The sequence below is a fragment of the Rhinopithecus bieti genome, unplaced genomic scaffold, assembly GCF_001698545.2.
Source record: "Rhinopithecus bieti isolate Rb0 unplaced genomic scaffold, ASM169854v2 scaffold_35595, whole genome shotgun sequence".
Classification (NCBI taxonomy): Eukaryota; Metazoa; Chordata; class Mammalia; order Primates; family Cercopithecidae; genus Rhinopithecus; species Rhinopithecus bieti.
Genome location: NW_016815333.1, coordinates 10,432 through 29,063, shown reverse-complemented (window position 1 = coordinate 29,063; position 18,632 = coordinate 10,432). Strand labels below are relative to the sequence as shown.

The window sequence follows — 18,632 nt, the reverse complement described above, 5'->3', positions numbered from 1 at the left end:
CCTAGTGGGAGATGTCTCCCAGTTACGCTACTCAGGGGTCAGGGACCCACTTGAGCAGGCAGTCTGTCCGTTCTCAGATCTCAACCTCCGTGCTGGGAGATCCACTGCTCTCTTCAAAGCTGTCAGACAGGGACATTTACCTCTGCCGAGGTTTCTGCTGCTTTTTGTTTAGCTATGCCCTGTCCCCAGAGGAGGAGTCTACAGAGGCAGGCAGGCCTCCTTGAGCTGTGGTGGGCTCCACCCAATTCGAGCTTCCAGGTGGCTTTGTTTACCTACTTAAGCCTCAGCAATGGCAGGCACCCCTCCCCCAGTCTTGCTGCCACCTTGCAGTTAGATCTCAGACTGCTGTGCTAGCAATGAGGAAGGCTCCGTGGGAGTGGGACCCTCTGGGCCAGGTGTGGGATATAATCTCCTGGTGTGCCATTTGCTAAGACCCTTGGTAAAGCACAGTATTAGGGTGGGAGTTACCCGCTTTTCCAGGTGTTGTGTGTCTCAATTTCCTTTGGCTAGGAAAAGGGATTCCCTTCCCCCTTGCGCCTCCCAGGTGAGGCGATGCCTTGCCCTGCTTCAGGTCTCGCTGGCAGGGCTGCACCCGCAGACCAGCAACAACTGTCCGACATGCCCCAGTGAGATGAACCCGGTACCTCAGTTGAAAATGCAGAAATTGCCCATCTTCTGTGTCGCTGATGCTGGGAGCTGGAGGCTGGAGCTCTTCCTATTCAGCCATCTTGGGCACACCCCTCTTGGTATTATTTCTTTTAATGTTTGGTAGAATTCAGCAGTGAAGCCAGTGGGTCCTGGGGTTTCCTTACTGGGAGACTTTTTATTATGGCTCTGATCTCGTTACTTTTTGTTGGTCAGTTCAGGTTTTGGATTTTTTCATGTTTCAATTTTAGTAGATTGTATGCATCTAGAAATTTATTTCTTACAGATTTTTCAATTCATTGACATATAGTTGCTCGTCTTAGCCACTAATGATTCTTTGAATTTCTGTGGTATCAGTTGTAATATCTCCTTTTTTGTATCTGATTTTTATTTATTTCAGTCTTTCTCTTGTTTTCTTAGTCTGGCTAAAGGTTTGTCAATTTTATTTATCTTTTCAAAACACCAACTTTTTGTTACATTGATCTTTGTATTGTTTTCTTAATCTCAAATTCATTTATTTTTCCTCTCATCTTTATTATTTCTTCTACTAATTTTGGGTTTGGTTTGCTGTTACTTTTCTAGTTTTTTATGTTGCTTCATCAGGTTATTTATGTGAAATTTTTCTTCCTATTTGATGTAGGCACTTGTAGCTATAAAGTTTCCTCTTAGTACTGTTTTTGCTGTATCCCATAGGTTTTGGTATATTGTGTTTTCATTATTATTTCTTTCATGATTTTTTTCAGTTCCCTTCTTAATTTCTTCATTGACTCACTGGTCATTCAGGAGCATATTGTTTGATTTCCATGTGTTTGTATAGTTTCCAAAATCCCTTTTGTTATTGATTTGTAGTTTTATTTCATTGTCAGGGAAGGCACTTGGAATTATTTCAGTTTTATTTGAATGTTTTAAGACTTGTTTTGTGACCTAACGTATGGTATATCGTTGAAAATGATTCATGCACTGCAGAGAAAAATGTGTATTCTGCAACCGTTGGATGAAATGTTCTATAAATATCTATTAGTTCCATTTATTCTATAGTACAGATTAAGTTTGATGTTTCTTTGTTGATTTTCTGTCCCAGAGATCTTTCCAATGCTAAAAGTAGGGTGTTTGGCCGGGCATGGTGGCTCATGCCTGTAATCCTAGCACTTTGGGAGATTGAGGGGGGCGGATTGCCTGAGCTCAGGAGTTCAAAACCAGCCTGGATAACATGGTGAAACCCTGTCTCTACTAAAAAATACAAAAAAATTAGCCAGGCATGGTGGCAGTTGCCTGTAGTTCCAGCTACTTGGGAGGCTAACGCAGGAGAATTGCTTGAACCTGGGAGGCAGAGGTTGCAGTGAGTCGAGATCACGCTACTGCACTCCAGCCTGGGTGACAGAGTGGGACTCCATCTCCAAAAAAAAAAAAAAAGAAAAAAAAATAGAGTGTTTAAGTCTCCAGCTATTATTGTATTGATATCTATCTTTCTCATTAGTGCTAATAATATTTGCTTTATATATCTGGGTGTTCTAGTGTTGGCTGCATATATATTTACAATCATTATATCCTCTTGCTGAATTGACCTCTTTATCATTATATAATGACCTTTTTTTGTCTCTTCTTACAGTTTCTGTGTCGAAATCTATTTTGTCTGGTATAAGTATAGTTACTTCTGCTTTTTTTTGGTTTCCACTGGCATGGAGTATTTTTTTCTATTACTATATTTTCCATCTATGTGTCTCTTTATAGGTAAAGTGTGTTTCTTGTAGGCAACAGATTATTGGTTCTTGTTTTTTTTAATCCATTCAGCCATCACATATCTTTTGATTAGAAAGTTTAGTCCATTTACATTCAGTGTTATTATTGATAAGTAGGGACTTGCTCCTGCCATTTTGTTATTTGTTTTCTGGTTGTTTTACAGTCTTATTTTTCTTCTTTCTTTCTTTTTTTTAGTGAAGGTGACTTTGTCTAGTGGTTTGAATTTCTTGTTTTTTATTTTTTGTGTATTCCTTGCATGTTTTTTGATTTGAGGTTACCATGAGGCTTGCAAGTACTGTCTTATAACCCATGATTTTAAACTGATGACTACTTAACACTGATTGCATGGACAGACATACACACGGAAAGAAAACTCATAAAAACTCTACACTTTAATTTCATCCACTCATTCATTGATTTTTTCTTTTGTACTATGTCTTGGAAAAGCTGGTGTAGTTTTATTTTGCTTTATCATTGAGTGTTTAAGTCAATAGCTGTTTACACACCACAGTGACGGTGTTACACCATTCTGTGTTTTCCTGTGTGCTTACTATTACCAGTGAGTTTTGTACCTTCAGATGATTTCTCATTGCTTGCTAACATCCTTTCCTTTCAGATAAAAGAATTCCCTTTAGCAACTCTTATGGGACAGGTCTGGTGTTGATGAAATCCCTCAACTTTTGTTTATATGGGAAGGTCTTTTATTTCTCCTCAATGCTTAAAGAATATTTTCGCCAGATACACTATTCTAGAGTAAAAGGTTTTTTCCTTTAGCTTATTAAATATGGCATGCCACTTTCTCCTGGCCTGTAAGTTTTCCACTGAAAAGTCTGCTGCCAGACACATTTGAGGCTGTTGTATGTTATTTGTTTCTTTTCTCTTGCTGCTTTTAGGATCCTTTCCTTATCCTTGATCTTTGGGAATCTGATTGTTAAGTACCTTGAGGTAGTCTTCTTTGGGTTATATTTTCTTGCTAGTCTATAACCTTGTCCTGTAATGTTGATATATTTCTCTAGGTTTGGGAAGTTGTTTGATAGTATCCCTTTGAATAAATTCTCTAACCCATCTCTTGCTTCTGTTCAAGGCCAATAACTCTTAAAATGCCCCCATTGGACTGTTTTCTAGATCTTGTATGTGTGCTTCATTGTGTGTATGTGTGTGTGTGTGTGTGTGTGTGTATGTTTTTCTTTTGTCTCCTCTGTCTGTGTATTTTCAAATAGGGGGATGGGGGAGGGATAACATTAGAGAAATACCTAATGTAAATGACGAGTTAATGGGTGCAGCAAGTCAACATGGCACATGTATACATATGTAACAAACCTGCACGTTGTGCACATGTACCCTAGAACTTAAAGCATAATAAAAAAAAGAAAAGAAAAGAAAAGAAAAAACAAATAGCCTGTCTTTAAGCTCACTAATTGTTTCTCTTGCTTGATCAATTCTGCTATTAAGGGAGTCTGATGCATTCTTCAGCATGTCAGTTGCATTTTTCAACTCCGGAATTTCTGCTTGATTCTTTTTAAATATTTTAATCTCTTTGTTAAATTTATCTGATAGAATTCAGAATTCCTTCTCTGTATTATCTTGTATTTGAGTTTTCTGAAAACAGTTATTTGAATTCTCTTTCTGAAAAGTCATATATCTCTGTTTCTCCAGGATTGGTTCTTGGTGCCTTATTTGGTTCATTTGGTGAGGTTGTTTTCTTGGTTGGTGTTGAAGCCTGTAAATGTTTATAAGGGTCTAGATTTTGAAGAGTTAGGTATTTATTATAGTCTTCACAGTCTGAACTTGTTTGTGCCGTCCTTCTTGTGAAGACTTTTTACGTATTTGAAGGCACTGGGGCCCCAAGCCCAATAATGCTGTGTTTTTTGTAGACTCTTAGAGGTATCACCTTGATGGTCTTGGATAAGATCCAGAATTCTCTGGATTACCAGGCAGGGACTTTTCTTCTTTTCCCTTACTTTCTCTCAAAGGAACAGAGTCTCTTTCTCTCTCTCTCTGCTGAGCCATCTGGAACTGGGGGTGTGTTGTTCAAGCACCCCTGTGGTCACTACCACTGGGACTGCACCTGGTCAGACTTGAAGCCAGCACAGCACTGGGCCTTTCCCAAGGCCCTTTCCTTCAGGGTGGTGTGTTCCCCCAAGCCCCAAGTGTGTTCAGAGATGCTATCTGGGAGGCAGGGATGAGAGTAAAAAACCTTAGCATTTTACCTGATGTTTTCTGCTATGGCTAAGCTGGAGCTCAACTCATGATACACAGTTCTTCCCACTCTTCCTTTGCCTTTGCATAGGCAGAGGAGCCTCTCCCTGTGGCCACCACCACAACTGGGTCATGAGGGCTTCTGCCTGTACACACCATTGATGCTGACTTAAAGCTCATGGGCTCTTCCTTCAGCTTGTGGTGAATGCTTGCAGGCCTGGGACTCACCCTTCGGGGCAGTGGGTTCCCCTCTGACCCAGGTCAGGTCCAAAAGTCTCAGCCTGGGCTCAGGGACCCCAAGAGCCTGCTCGTTGCTCTACCCCACTGTGGCTGAGCTGATACCTAGGATGCAGGACAAAGTCACCTTTATGTTTCCCCCTTATTTTCTCAAGCAGAAGGAGTCTTTCATCATAGCTTCCATAGCTTGAAATGTACTGAGTCACCCTTGAAGCCCCCATGTCTCGGAGCCCAGGCCCACAGTGTACTCCATGCATACCACTGGTGGGTATTCAAGGTCCAGGGCTCTTTAGTCAGCAGGTGATGAGTCCTTCTAGTACTGGGTCCTTTACTTCAAGGCAGAGTGCTCCCTTTTGACCCAGGGTGTGATTAGAAATGTCCAGGAGCGAGGGCCTGGAATAGTTGGCCTCATGACTCTCCTTGGTGCCCTATCCTACTGTACCCGAGCTGGTATCCAAGATGCAAGACAAAGTCCTCTTTACCCTTTGCTTTCTTCTCTTTAAGCAGAAGGGAGTCACTTTCATTGCTAAGCTGCATTTCCTGGGGTTGGCAGGGGGGGTTGGCACAAGCATTCCCTTTGCCATACCAGGTGGTATCTTTGTAGGTCACATGCCACCCAAGTTCACTGGCTTTAAGCCCAACCTAACCCTACAAATAGTCTATAAATTGGAGTCCTTGTGTTCTAGACTGCCTTTCAAGTTCACCTGGGACCCCAGAGCCCTTCAGCCCATGGTGTTGAGGATTCCCAAGAAACTCAAGTTCGGCCACTAGGATGGTCAGTTTCCCTCTGGCAAGAGCTGGTCCAAATGCTCCCTCCATGTGTGGGTGCTGGCTGAGCCCAGCATGGCTTTATTCTCTACTGTGACAGGGCAGCTCTGGGTTCATTGTTAAGTCCCCCCACTGTTGTGCTCTACCTCCCCAAAGTGCACAGATTCTCTCTCCACCCCACATGGCTGCTGCACTGTGATAGGGGATGAATAGCATCAGCATTTAATACTGTCTCTTCTGCCCTCCTCAATGCCTCTTTTGGCAATCTGACGTTAAAACAAGGTACTGTGATTGCTCACCTGATTTTTGGTTCTTGTGGTGGTGCTTTCCTGTGTGTAGATAGTTGTTAAAATTTGGTGTTCTAACAGAGGGGACAAACAGCGTAGACTTCTATTTTGCCATCTTGCCACCACCATTCTTGTCTCAGCCTTGCACGTCATTCCTGCTTCGCTCTTCAATTAAGCTTTCAGTATTCTAAAAGATATTAAAGTCCGCTGTACCACATTTCTAATACTATATAAATGTGAAATGTAGTCAATGAATGAGTTTACCTTCTCTTGTTATAAATTACTTAAAGAATTTCTGATCATGATGTAGATGTGTGAAGGAGAACTGTGGAAGTAATTGTTATATCCACGCAAGGATAGTGACCAAGAAATCTGAGTAGTCGTCTGTTTTCAGAGAAGGAAATTTAACATGACAATTGGTGAAATAGGATGGTGGGGAGAGAATAATGGTTGTGGAATATGTCAAACACAAGATTTCTAATTTTATTTTATTTTAATTTTTTTATTTATATAAATTTATGGGGTACAAGTGGAATATTGTTGTATGCATAGACTGAATAGTGGTGAAGTCAGGGCTTTTAAGGTCTCCATCACTCAAATAACGTATGTTAACATACCCATTAAATAATGTCTCACCATCTACCTCCCTGCCCACCCACTGACCCTTCCAAGTCTCTGATTTCTGTCATTCCTCACTCTAAGTCCATGTGTACACATTGTTTAGCTTCCACTTATAAATTAGAATATGGGGTATTTGTCTTTCTTTGTCTGGCTTGTTTCACTTAATATAATGACCTCCAGTTTCATCCATGTTGCTGCAAATGACAGGATTCCATCCTTTCTATGACTGAGTGGCTGAATAATATTCCATTTTTGTGTATGTAGCACATTTCTTTTTTTTTTTTTAATTGTAATAGGTTTTTGGGGAACAGGTGTTTGGTTACATGAATAAGTTCTTTAGTGGTGATTTCTGATATTTTGGTGTACCCATCACCCAAGCAGTGTACTCTGTACCCAATATGTAGTTCTTTATCCCTCACCCCCCTCGCATCCTTTCCCCTGAGTCCCCAACATCCATTGCATTATTCTTATGCCTTTGCATCCTCATAGCTTAGGTCCCACTTATGAGTGAGAGCATACGGTGTTTGGTTTTCGATTCCTGAGTTACTTCACTTAGAACAACGGTCTCCAAATCCATCCAGGTTGCTGTGAATGACATTATTTCATTCCTTTTTATGGCTGAGTAGTATTCTATGGTGTGTGTGTGTGTGTGTATATATATATATACATTTATATATATATTTTTTCTTTATCCACTCATCGATTGATGGGCATTTGGGCTTGTTCCATATTTTGCAGTTGCAAATTGTGCTGCTACAAACATGCAAATGCAAATATCTTTTTTGTATAATGACTTCTTTTCCTCTGGGTAGATACTTAGTCATGGGATTGCTGGATCAAATGGTAGATCTACTGTCTATTTGTAGGTTTTTTTTTTTTTTTTTTTTGATATGGAGTCTTGCCCTGTCACTCCGGCTGGAGTGTAATGGTACGGTCTCAGCTCACTGTAACCTCTGCCTTCTGGGTTCAAATGATTCTCCTGCCTCGGCCTCCCAAGTAGCTGGGATTACAGGCACCCACCACCATGCCCAGCTAATTTTTGTATTTTTAGTAGAGATGGGGTTTCACATGTTGGCCAGGCTGGTCTTGAACTCCTGATCTCATGATCTGCCTGCCTTGGCCTCCCAAAGTGCTGGGACTACAGGCATGAACCACTGCTGCTGACGTACTTGTAATTTTTAAAGGAATCTCCATGCTGCGGGAAGTCAGGGACCCCAAATGGAGGGACCAACTGAAGCCGTGGCAGAAGAACATAAATTGTGAAGATTTCATGGACATTTATTAGTTCCCCAAATTAATACTTTTATAATTTCTTACATCTGTCTTTACTGTAATCTCTGAACATAAATTGTGAAGATTTCATGGACACTTATCACTTCCCCAATGAATATCCTTGTGTTTTCCTATGCTTGTCTTTACTTTAATCTCTTAATCCTGTCATCTTCTTTGTAAACTGAGGAGGATGAATGTTGCCTCAGGAACCTGTGATTGTACCAAATGCATAAATTGTTTGTAGAGCATGTGTGTTTGAACAATATGAAATCTAGGCATCTTAAAAAAGAAGAGGATAACAGTGATGTTCAGGGAACAAGAGAGGTAACTTTGAACTGGCCACTGGTGAGCCGGACGGAACAGAGCTATATTTCTTCTCTTNAACATAAATTGTGAAGATTTCATGGACATTTATTAGTTCCCCAAATTAATACTTTTATAATTTCTTACATCTGTCTTTACTGTAATCTCTGAACATAAATTGTGAAGATTTCCTGGACACTTATCACTTCCCCAATGAATATCCTTGTGTTTTCCTATGCTTGTCTTTACTTTAATCTCTTAATCCTGTCATCTTCTTTGTAAACTGAGGAGGATGAATGTTGCCTCAGGACCCTGTGATTGTACCAAATGCATAAATTGTTTGTAGAGCATGTGTGTTTGAACAATATGAAATCTAGGCATCTTAAAAAAGAAGAGGATAACAGTGATGTTCAGGGAACAAGAGAGGTAACTTTGAACTGGCCACCGGTGAGCCGGACGGAACAGAGCTATGTTTCTTCACTTTCATAAGCAAATAGGAGAAATATTGCTGAATTCCTTTTCTCAGCAAGGAACATCCCTGAGAAAGAGAATGCGCCCTGAAGGTAGGCTTATAGATGGCCCCTTTTAAGTCATCCCGTCTTTTATGGTCGAAGCCAAAGGGATGAAATAAGCCCTGGTCTCCTATAGCGCTCCCAGGCGTATTAGGTGGAGAAAAATTCCTGCCTAATAAATTGTGGTCAGACAGGTTGTCTGCTCTCAAACCCTGTTTCCTGATAAGATGTTATCAATGACAACGCGTGCCAGAAACTTCATTAGCAATTTTAATTTCTCCTCCTCCGGTGGTCCTGTGATCTCGCCCTGCCTCCATTTGCTTTGTGATACTTTATTACCTTGTGAAGTACGTATCTCTGTGACCCACACCCTATTCATGTACTCCCCCTCCCTTTTTGAAAATTGCTAATAAAAACTTGCTGGTTTTATGGCCCAGGGAACATCATGGATCCTGCCGACATGTGATGTCTGCCCTGAACACCCAGCTTTAAATTTCTCTCTCTCGTGCTCTTTCCCATTATTTCTCAACCCATCTGAAGACACTTAGGAAATAGAAAAGAACCCATGTTAAACACCGGGAGTGGGTTCTCCCAATATCTCCACACTGTTTTCCATAGCAGTTGTACTAGTTTACATTCCCACCAGCAGTGTAAAGGTGGGACAACACTTTTATTAAACATAACACTGTTTATGCTTTAAATGGAATTTTTTTTTGATTTCTTTTTCAGTTCAGTGAAATGGTATATAATTGATTCTGATTTTTGCATATTGATTTTGTATCCTGCAATTTTATTGAATTTGTTCATCAGTTCTAACAGTTTTCTTGGGGGTTGATTCTAGGTTTTTCTAGGTATAAGGTTATGTTATCTGTGAACAAGGATAATTTGACTTCTTCCTTTACCATTTGGATTCCCTTTATTTCTACCAGAAAATTACCTAATTTTTCTGGCCAGGACTTCCAGTGTTATGTTTAATAAAAGTGGTGAAAGTTGACATCCTTGTCTTGTTCCAGTCCTTGGAGGAAAGACTTTCAATTTTTCCCCATTCAGTATAATGTTAGCTGTGGGTTTGTTATAGATGACCTTTATAATTTTGAAGTATGTTCCATTTATACCTATTTTGATGAGGGTTTTTATCATAAAGGATGTTGAAGTTTATCAAATGCTTTTTCAGCAGCTATTGAAATAATCATGGCTTTTGTTCTTGATTCTCTTAATCTATCATGTTTATTGATTTGTAGACCTTGAACCATCTTTATGTTCCTGGGATGATGGCTCTTACTTGATCATGGTGATTGATTCTTTTTTTTTTTGAGACAAAGTCTCACTCAGTCACCCAAGCTGGAGTGCAGTGGTGTAGTCTTGACTCACTGCAGCTTTGGCCTCCTGGGCTCAAGCAATCCTTCCCCCACAGCCTCCCTAGTAGCTGGAACTTCAGATATGTGCCACCACACCTGGCTAATGTTCTTTTTGTTGCCCAGGCTTGTCTTGAACTCCTGGGTGGAAGTAATCCTCCTACCTCAGCCTCCCAAAATGTTGAGATTATAGATGTGAGCCACTGCACCTAGCCATAAATGATCTTTAAATGTGTTGTTGAGTTTGATTTGTATTTTGTTGCAGATTTTTACATCTATGTTCCTCAGTCATATTGGCGTGTAGTTTTCTTTTTTTGCTGTGTCTCTGTCTGGTTTTGATTTCAAGGTAATGCTGGCCTTGTAGAATGCATTTGGAAGCATTCCCTTCTCTTCTACTTTTGAAAAATTTGAGTAGGATTGGTATTAGATCTTCTTTAAATGTTTAGTAAAATTCAGCAGTGAAACCATCAAGTCCTGGGTTTAACTTTGTTGGGAGATTTTCTATTACACCTTGATCTTGTTACTTATTACTGGTTTGTTGATGTTTTCTGTTTCTCCATGGTTCAATCTTGGTAGGTTGAGTGTGTCCAGGAATTTATCTATTTCTTGTAGGTATTCCAATTTGTTGACTATTGTTGTTCATAGTAGTCTCTAGTGATTCTTTGTATTCTGAGGTCTCAGTTGTTATTTCTCCTTTTTAGCTTCTGAATTTATTTGGGTTTTTCTCTTTTTTTCTTAGTCCTAAGGCTTATCAATGTTGTTTATCTTTTCAAAACATCAACTTTTTCTTTGTTGATTTTCTGCACATTTCTTAGTCTCAATATCATGTATTTCTGCTTTAATCTTCATTATTTCTTCTACTTATTTTGGGTTTGATTTCTTTTTCCTTTTGTAGTTCCTTGAGATTCATCATTAGGTTATTTGAAGTCTTTCTACTTTTTTCCTTAACATCAGCATTTATTGCTATAAATTGTCTTCTTAATGCTTTTGCCATATTCCATAAACTTTGGTATGTTGTATTCCCATTTTAATTTGTTTGAAGAAATTTTTAAGTGTCATTCTTAATTTCTTTATTGACCCATTGGTTGTTTAGGAACATGGTAACATCTATGTGTTTGTGTATTTTTTGAGGTTTTCCTTTTGTTAATTGATTTATGGTTTTATTCTATTTAAGTTACAAATTATACTTGATATGATTTCTATGTTTTGCATTTGTTCAGATTTGTTTGGTAGCCTAAGATATGGTCTATTCTGAAGAATGCTCCATATATTGATGAAAACAATGTGTATTCTGCAGCAGTTGGGTGAAATGTTCTATAAATGCCAGATAGGCCTATTAAATTTTGTGTGTCATTTAAAGTCCCTTACTGTTACTGTATTACAGTTTATCTCTCCCTAGAGATCTATAGTTAATGTTTGCTTTATATAATTTGGGAGTTCTGTTATTGGATGCACAGGTATTTATAATTGCTACATCCTCTTGCTGAATTGACCTCTATTATTATATAGTGACTTTCTTTGTCTTTTTTTGCAATCTTAGATTTATAGTCTATTTTATCTAAGTATAGTTACTCCTGCTCTTTTTTGGCTTTCAGTTACATGGAATATATTTTTCTACTCCATTCACTTTCAGGCTGTGTGTGTCTTTAGAGGTAAAGTGGGTGGGTTTCTTGAGAGCAGCATATCATTGAGTCTTGTTTCTTTATTCATTCAGCCACTCTATGGCTTTTAATTGAAGAATTGAGACCATTTACATTCAGTGTTATTGTTGATAAATAAGATCTTACTATGAGCATTTCGATGCCTGTTTTCTGATTGTTTTGAGTCCTTCTTTTCTTTCTTTATTACTGTTTTCCTTTGTAGTTAAGTACTTTTTTATGATAATATGTTCTGATTTATTGCTTTTGACTTTTAATGAATCTATTACATGTTTTTGTGATGTGGTTACCATGAGGCTTACAAAGGACATTGTATAGATAAAACAAATTGTTTTAAAGAGATGATAATTTATCTTTAATCCCAAATAAAAGAATAGAAACAAAGGAAACACACACACACACACACACACACACACACACAAAATTCTATACTTTAATTTCTCCCCCACATTTTGACTAAGTTGTCTCAATTTACATATTTTATATTACCAATCTCTTAACAGTTTGCCATAATATTTTTATTTTTGATAGATTTGTCTTTGGACTTGATAATAGAGTTATGATCAAATTGCACACCACAGTTGCAATATAGAGTATTTTGGGTTTCTTAATGTGCCTAATTTTACCATGGGTTTTATACCTGGAAAAATTTTATTTTTATTTTGCATATTAGTGTTTTGTTTTATTTTATTTTATTTTATTTTATTTTATTTTATTTTTTCAGATTGAAGAAATCCCTTTGGCATTTTTTAAAATAAGATGGGTCTGGTAGTTGTGAATTCTCTCAGCTTTATTTTTTCTGGGGAAGACTTTCTATCTCCTTCATATTTGGAGGATAATTTTGATGGATACAGTATTCTTGAATGGAAGTTGTTTTCTTTCAGCACTTTGAAAATCTCATTCTACTGCCTTCTGATCTGTATTGTTTTCATTAAAAAGTTTGTTGCTGGACAAATTGGAGTTTTTTAATATGTTATTTGCTTCTTTTCTCTTGCTTCTTTTAGGATTCTCTCTTTGTTCTTGACCTTTGAGAGCTTCATTATTATATGTCTTATGTAGTCTTCCTTGGGTTGAATCTGTTTGGTGTTCTCAGAATTTCTTTTACCTGGATATTGACATCTTTCAGAAGTTTTGGAAAGTTTTCTGTTATTATTTCTTTGAATAAGCTTTCTACCCCTTTCTTTTCCTCAGCTCTCTCTTGAACATCAATAATTTTTAGATTTGGTTCTTTAAAGTAATTTTCTGTATCTTGAAGGTAATTTTTATTCCTTTTCATTCTTTCTTCTTTTTTCTCCTCTGACTGTGTATTTTCAAATAGCCAATCTTAGATTTCACTGAATTTTTTTCCTCTACTTGGTCCATTCTGCTGTTGTGAGCCTCTAATGAGTTCTTCAGTTCAGCAAATGTATTTCTCAGCTCCAATATTTGTTTGAGTTTTAAAAACTTATTTTAATCTTGTTGTTACCTTTATCTGGTAAATTTCTGAATTTCTTTTTTGTGCTACCTTGGAGATCATTGAGTTTCCTTAAAACTGTTATTTTGAATTCTTGTTCTGAGAACTCATGAATTAACATCTTGCTATGGTCAGTCATGGTGTTTTTGGTTTGTTCTTTTGGGGAGGTTATGGTTCCTTGTTTGCTGTTGTTTCTTGTGGGTATATGCCTATGCCTTTGCTTTGAAGAATTACTTATTTATTCCCATTTTCTCTTTCTGGCTTTTTTAAAAAAATAGATATATATTGCAAGTATTTATCACTGGTTTGCTGCTTTTTTGGGGGGCCTCTCGGTGGCTCCTTAAGCCCTGGTTGACCTCAGCTCTAATAAATGATGAGAGTGCTGCTTGTCTGGAATTGGGGAGGTCTCAAACGGTTTATCCCAGCAGTGTGGGAAGGCTGGCCAGGGATTTGGGCCAAAGGATTTGGGAATGAATGTTCCTTCTACATCGTGGTCCTGCTGAATAGCCACTCTGATTTGGCATCTCCTTTGGTCAAGTTACAGAGTTTCCAGGGCTGGGGATGGTAGTTTTACTTTTCTTCTTTGTCTCTGTCTGTCGTTGGTAATATTTCTCACTTTAGGCAGTCACAATGCTTCCTGAGAGTTAAAGCAAGTACAAGTCTCCTGTAAAGGAACCCAGCATTGTGGGAAAGCTGGTTGACCCCCTCATTCTCACTTCTTGCAGTGTAGAAATTTGGAGTTGGGGGAAGATTTTCTTCTGCATGTTTGTGGCAGGACAGAATGTGGGGAGGGGCATCATGGATGTGGAAATTCAATTTTCCTACCATCTGCCCGGAGTTTTTTCACTTCTTTGGGGACCCAGAGAAGTGGAAAAACTCCGGGCAGATGGTAGGAAAATATGTCCCATCTTTATATTTATGTTCTGGGTTGTTGCTGGTGAAAATCTCAGTGCTTTGTATTTAACTTATGAGAAGAGTGCCACTATAGTGAATTTGGTATCCACTGGGAGTTGTGGTTTAAAACAAGAAATAACCACCTAATGCCTTAATAGGTACTTATTATTAAGCTAATCTAATTTTAAAAATATTTAAAGAAGTTTACCCTGAGCCAAATATGAGCGACCAAGGCAATTGGGTTTCAGTTTGGTTTTATACATTTTAGGGAGACATAAGACATCAGTCAATACATGGGAAGTATACATTGGTTTGGTTAGCAAAGGTGGGGGACAACTTGAAGGAGGGATGTGTGTCGGGGGTGCTTACAGGTCATAGATGGATTCAAGGTTTTCTGACTGGCAATTGATTGAAAGAGTCAAGTTATTATTATCTAAAGATCTGGAATCAATGGAAAGGAGTGTCTAGGTAAAGAGAAGGGGCTTGGAGACCAAGGTTCTTATTATATGAAATCTCATAGGTGGCTACCCTTAGAAACAAGAGATGGCAAATGTTTCCTGTTTAGACCTTTAAGAGGTGCTGGACTCTCAGCTAATCTCTTTAAGGTTGGGAGGAAAGGGGAAAGATCTAATTACGTTAATTACATTAATAGAAGTTATTTACAGATGCAAATCTCCCCAGTAAAAGATGGATTTGCAGGACTGTTTCAAAATATGGCAAAGAAACATATTTTGGGGTCAAATATTTGGATTTCTTTCTTTATCTGTCATGTGATGTGATGCCAGAGTCAGGTTGGAGAGTAAGCATGTTATATAGGGTTAAATAAAATGCGTCTATTTAGATTTTATGGTTTATAGGGCATGTCTTCCCAGGCCCCTTAAGTAGGAATTTCAGCAAGAGAGAGAAAAGGTCAGAGTTTAGTCCTCACTGGGATAGCCAGGTTGCTAGTTTACTCTAGAAGTAACCCCTCCCTCACTTTGTTTCTTGCTATATATATATCTAACTACCTGTTTGCTTGAGAATTCCAAAGGCTAATCTTGAAACAACCCAGGCAGGAAGCAGAGAGGGTGGTTGCAATTTTCTCCCTTCCAGGAAGAAATTGGAGCAGTTAGTCTATAACCAGACCCCTGCAGAGATGACACCAACCAGGCTTGTGGATGGTCTGTTACTCCAGCTAGCCATCAGAAAGCAACAAGCAGACCTACACCCCATGCCTCTCCTGTGCATCATTTCCATACCACCTTTCCCCTTAAACATCCTCTAGGCGGCTTGAGATTTTGAGATGGCTTTTTGAGACTTAAGTCTTGCTGTCTCACAAGCTGCTAGTACTTGAATATATCTGTTTCCTCCCAGCAAACCTCACGTTTTGGTTAACTTTTATTTTAGGTTTAGGGGTACACGGGCAGGTTTGTTATATAGGTAAACTTCGCATGTCATGGGTGTTTGGTGTACAGATAATTTTATCACCTGGGTAATAAGCATAGTACCCGATAGGTATTTTTTCTGATCCCCTTCCTCCTACCACTCTCCACTCTCAAGTAGGCCCCAATGTCTGTTGTTACTCTCTTAGAATCCATGTGGTCTTGTTGTTTAGCTCACCCTTATAAGTAAGATCATGGGGTATTTGGCACTAGCCATTTGGATAATGGCTTCCAGCTCCATCCATGTTGCTGCAGAGGATATTATCTAATTATTTTTCATAGCTATGTAGTATTCCATGGTGTATACGTATCACATTTTCTTTATCCAGCCCACTGTTGATGGGCATTTAGGTTGACTCCATGTATTTGCTATTGTGAATAGTGCTGCAATAACCATATATGTGCATGTGTCTTCATGGTAAAATGATTTATATTCCTTTGGGTATATACCCAACAATGAGATTGCTGGGTCAAATGGTAATTTTTTTTTTAAGTTCTTTGAGGAATCACCACACTGCTTTCCACAACTAATTTACACTCCCACCAGCAGTGTGTAAATTTTCCCTTTTCTCCTCAAACTCACCGGCATCTGTTATTTTTGACTTTTTAATAGTTGCCGTTCTGACTGGTATGAGATGATATTTTATTATGGTTTTGGTTTGCACTTCTCTAATGATTACTGATGTTGTGCATTTTTTGTATGATTGTTGGCTACATGTATGTCTTCTTTTGAAAATTGTCCATTCATGTCCTTTGTCCCCTTTTTAATGGAGTCATTTTTCCCTTGTAAATTTAAGTTCCTTATAGATTCTGGATATAATACCTTTGTCAGATGCATAGTTTACTAATATTTTCTCCCAATCTCTAGGTTGCCTGTTTACTCTGTTGATAGTTTCTTTTGTTATGCAGAAGCTCTTTAGTTTAGATCTCATTTGTTAGTTTTTGTTTTTGTCGAAATGGCTTTTGGCATCTTTATCATAAAATCTTTGCCAAGTCCTATGTCCAGAATGGTATTTCCTAGGTTATCTTCCAGAGTTTTTATAGTTTTGGGTTTTCATTTAAGTCTTTAATTCATTTTGAGTTGATTTTTGAATGTAGTGTAAGGTAGGGGTACAATTTCAATCTTCTGCATATGGCTGCCCAGTTATTCCACCCTCATTTTTTGAATGGGGAGTCCTTTCTTCATTGCTTGTTTTTGTCAGGTTTGTTGAAGATCAGATAGTTTTAGGTGTGCAGCCTTATTTCTGGCTTCTCTATTCTGTTCCATTGGCCTAGGTGTCTGTTTTTGCACCAGTACCATGCTGTTTTGGTTACTGTAGCCCTTTAGTATAGTTTTAAGTTGGGTAGTGTGATGCCTCTAGCTTTATTCTTTTTGCTTAGGATTGCCTTGGCTGTTCTGACTCTTTTTTGGTTCCTTATGCATTTTAGAATAGTTTTTTCTATTTCTGTGAAGAATGACATTGGTAGTTTGATAGGAATAGCTTTGAATCTTTAAATCGCTTTGGGAAGTGTGACCATTTTAACAATATTGATTCTCATTATCCATGAGCATGAAATATTTTCCCATTTGTTTGTGTCATCTGATTTCTTTGAGCAGTGTTTTAAGGTTCTCATTGTGGAGATCCTTCACTTCCATAGTTAGCTATATGCCTAGATAATTTATTCTTTTAGTGGCAGTTGAGAATGCGATTGCATTCCTGATTTGGCTCTTGGCTTGGATATTGTTGTATAGGAGTGCCACTAATTTTGTATATTGATTTTGTACCCTGAAACTTTGCTGACATTATTCATCAGCTGAAGGAGATTTTGGGCCAAGGCTATGGAGTTTTCTAGATATAGAATCATGCTGGCAAACGGGTAGTTTCACTTCCTCTCTTCCTGTCTGGATGCCCTTTATTGCTTTCCCTTGCCTGATTACTGTTGCCAGGACTTCCAATATTGTGTTGGATAGAAATGGTGAGAGAGGGCATCATTGTCTTGTGCTGATTTTCAAGGGAAATGCTTTCAGCTTTTACCCATTCAATATGATGTTGGCTGTGGTTTTGTCATAGATAGCTTTTATTATTTTGATGTATGTTCCTTCAATGCCTAGTTTATTGAAGGTTTTTAACATGAAGAGATGTTGAATTTTATTGAAAGTCTTTTCTGCCTCTATCGAGATAATAATGTGGTTTTGGTTTTTAGTTCTGTTTATTTGGTGAATCAGATTTATTGATTTGCATATGTTGAATCAACTTTGCATCCCAGGGATAAAGCCTATTTGATCATGGTGGATTAGGTTTTTGATGTGCCTCTGGAAGCAGTTTGCTAGTATTTTGTTGAGATTTTTGTATCTATGTTCATCAAGATATTGGCTTGAAGTTTTCTTTATTTGTTGTGTCTCTGCCAAGTTTTGGCATCAGGATGATGCTGGCCTCATAGAATGAACTGGGGAGGAGTCCCTCCTCTCAGTTTTTTTGAATCATTTTAGTAGAAATGGCACCAGCGCTTCTTTATATATCTGGTAGAATTTGGCTGTGAATCTGTCTGGTCCTGGGCTTATTTTGGTTGGTAAGCTTCTTGTTACTAATTCAATTTTGGAAATCATTATTGGTCTGCTCAGGGATTCAGTTTCTTCCTGGATCATTTTTGGGTGGTTGTATGTGTCCAGGAATGTTTTATCCATTTCTAGTTTGATGTACTCATTTCTAGTATAGATTTTCTGGTTTGTGTGCATAGAGGCAATCATAGTAGTTTCTGATGGTTATTGGTATTTCTGTGGTGTCAGTGGTAACATCTGCTTTGTCATCTCTAATTGTGTTTATCAGGATCTGCTCTCTGTTTTTCTTTATTTGTCTAGCTAGTGGTCTAGCTTATTAATTTTTTTATAAAACCGATTTCTGGATTTGTTGATCTTTCATATGTCTTTTTGTATCTCAGTTTCTTCAGTTCAGTTCTGATTTGGGTACGTCTTACTTTTTGCTTGCTTTGGGGTTGGTTTACTCTTCTCTTCTTCTTCTAGTTGTGAGGTTAGGTTGTTAATTTTAGATCTTTCTAACTTTTTCATGTTGGGCATTTAGTGTTATAAACTTCCCTCTTAACACTGCCTTAGTTGTGTCCTAGAGTTTCTGGTATGTTGTATCTTTGTTCTCATTAGTTTCAAAGAACTTCCTAATTTCTGCCTTAATTTCATTGTTTTATTTATTTATTTATTTATTTATTTTTTATTATACTTTAAGTTCTAGGGTACATGTGCATAACGTGCAGGTTTGTTACATATGTATACTT

General features: G+C 38.2%; 1 protein-coding gene and 1 pseudogene across 1 annotated transcript in view; both read left to right on the top strand.

Moving 5' to 3' along the window:
• Window positions 1-18,632, top strand: part of LOC108515918 (coiled-coil domain-containing protein 7-like) — a gene marked incomplete at its 3' end in the record, with an annotated part of 98,435 nt that overhangs the window by 69,862 nt on the left and 9,941 nt on the right.
• The window catches only part of LOC108515929 (SRSF protein kinase 1 pseudogene), an 18,604-nt pseudogene continuing 5,766 nt past the window's right edge, over window positions 5,795-18,632 (top strand).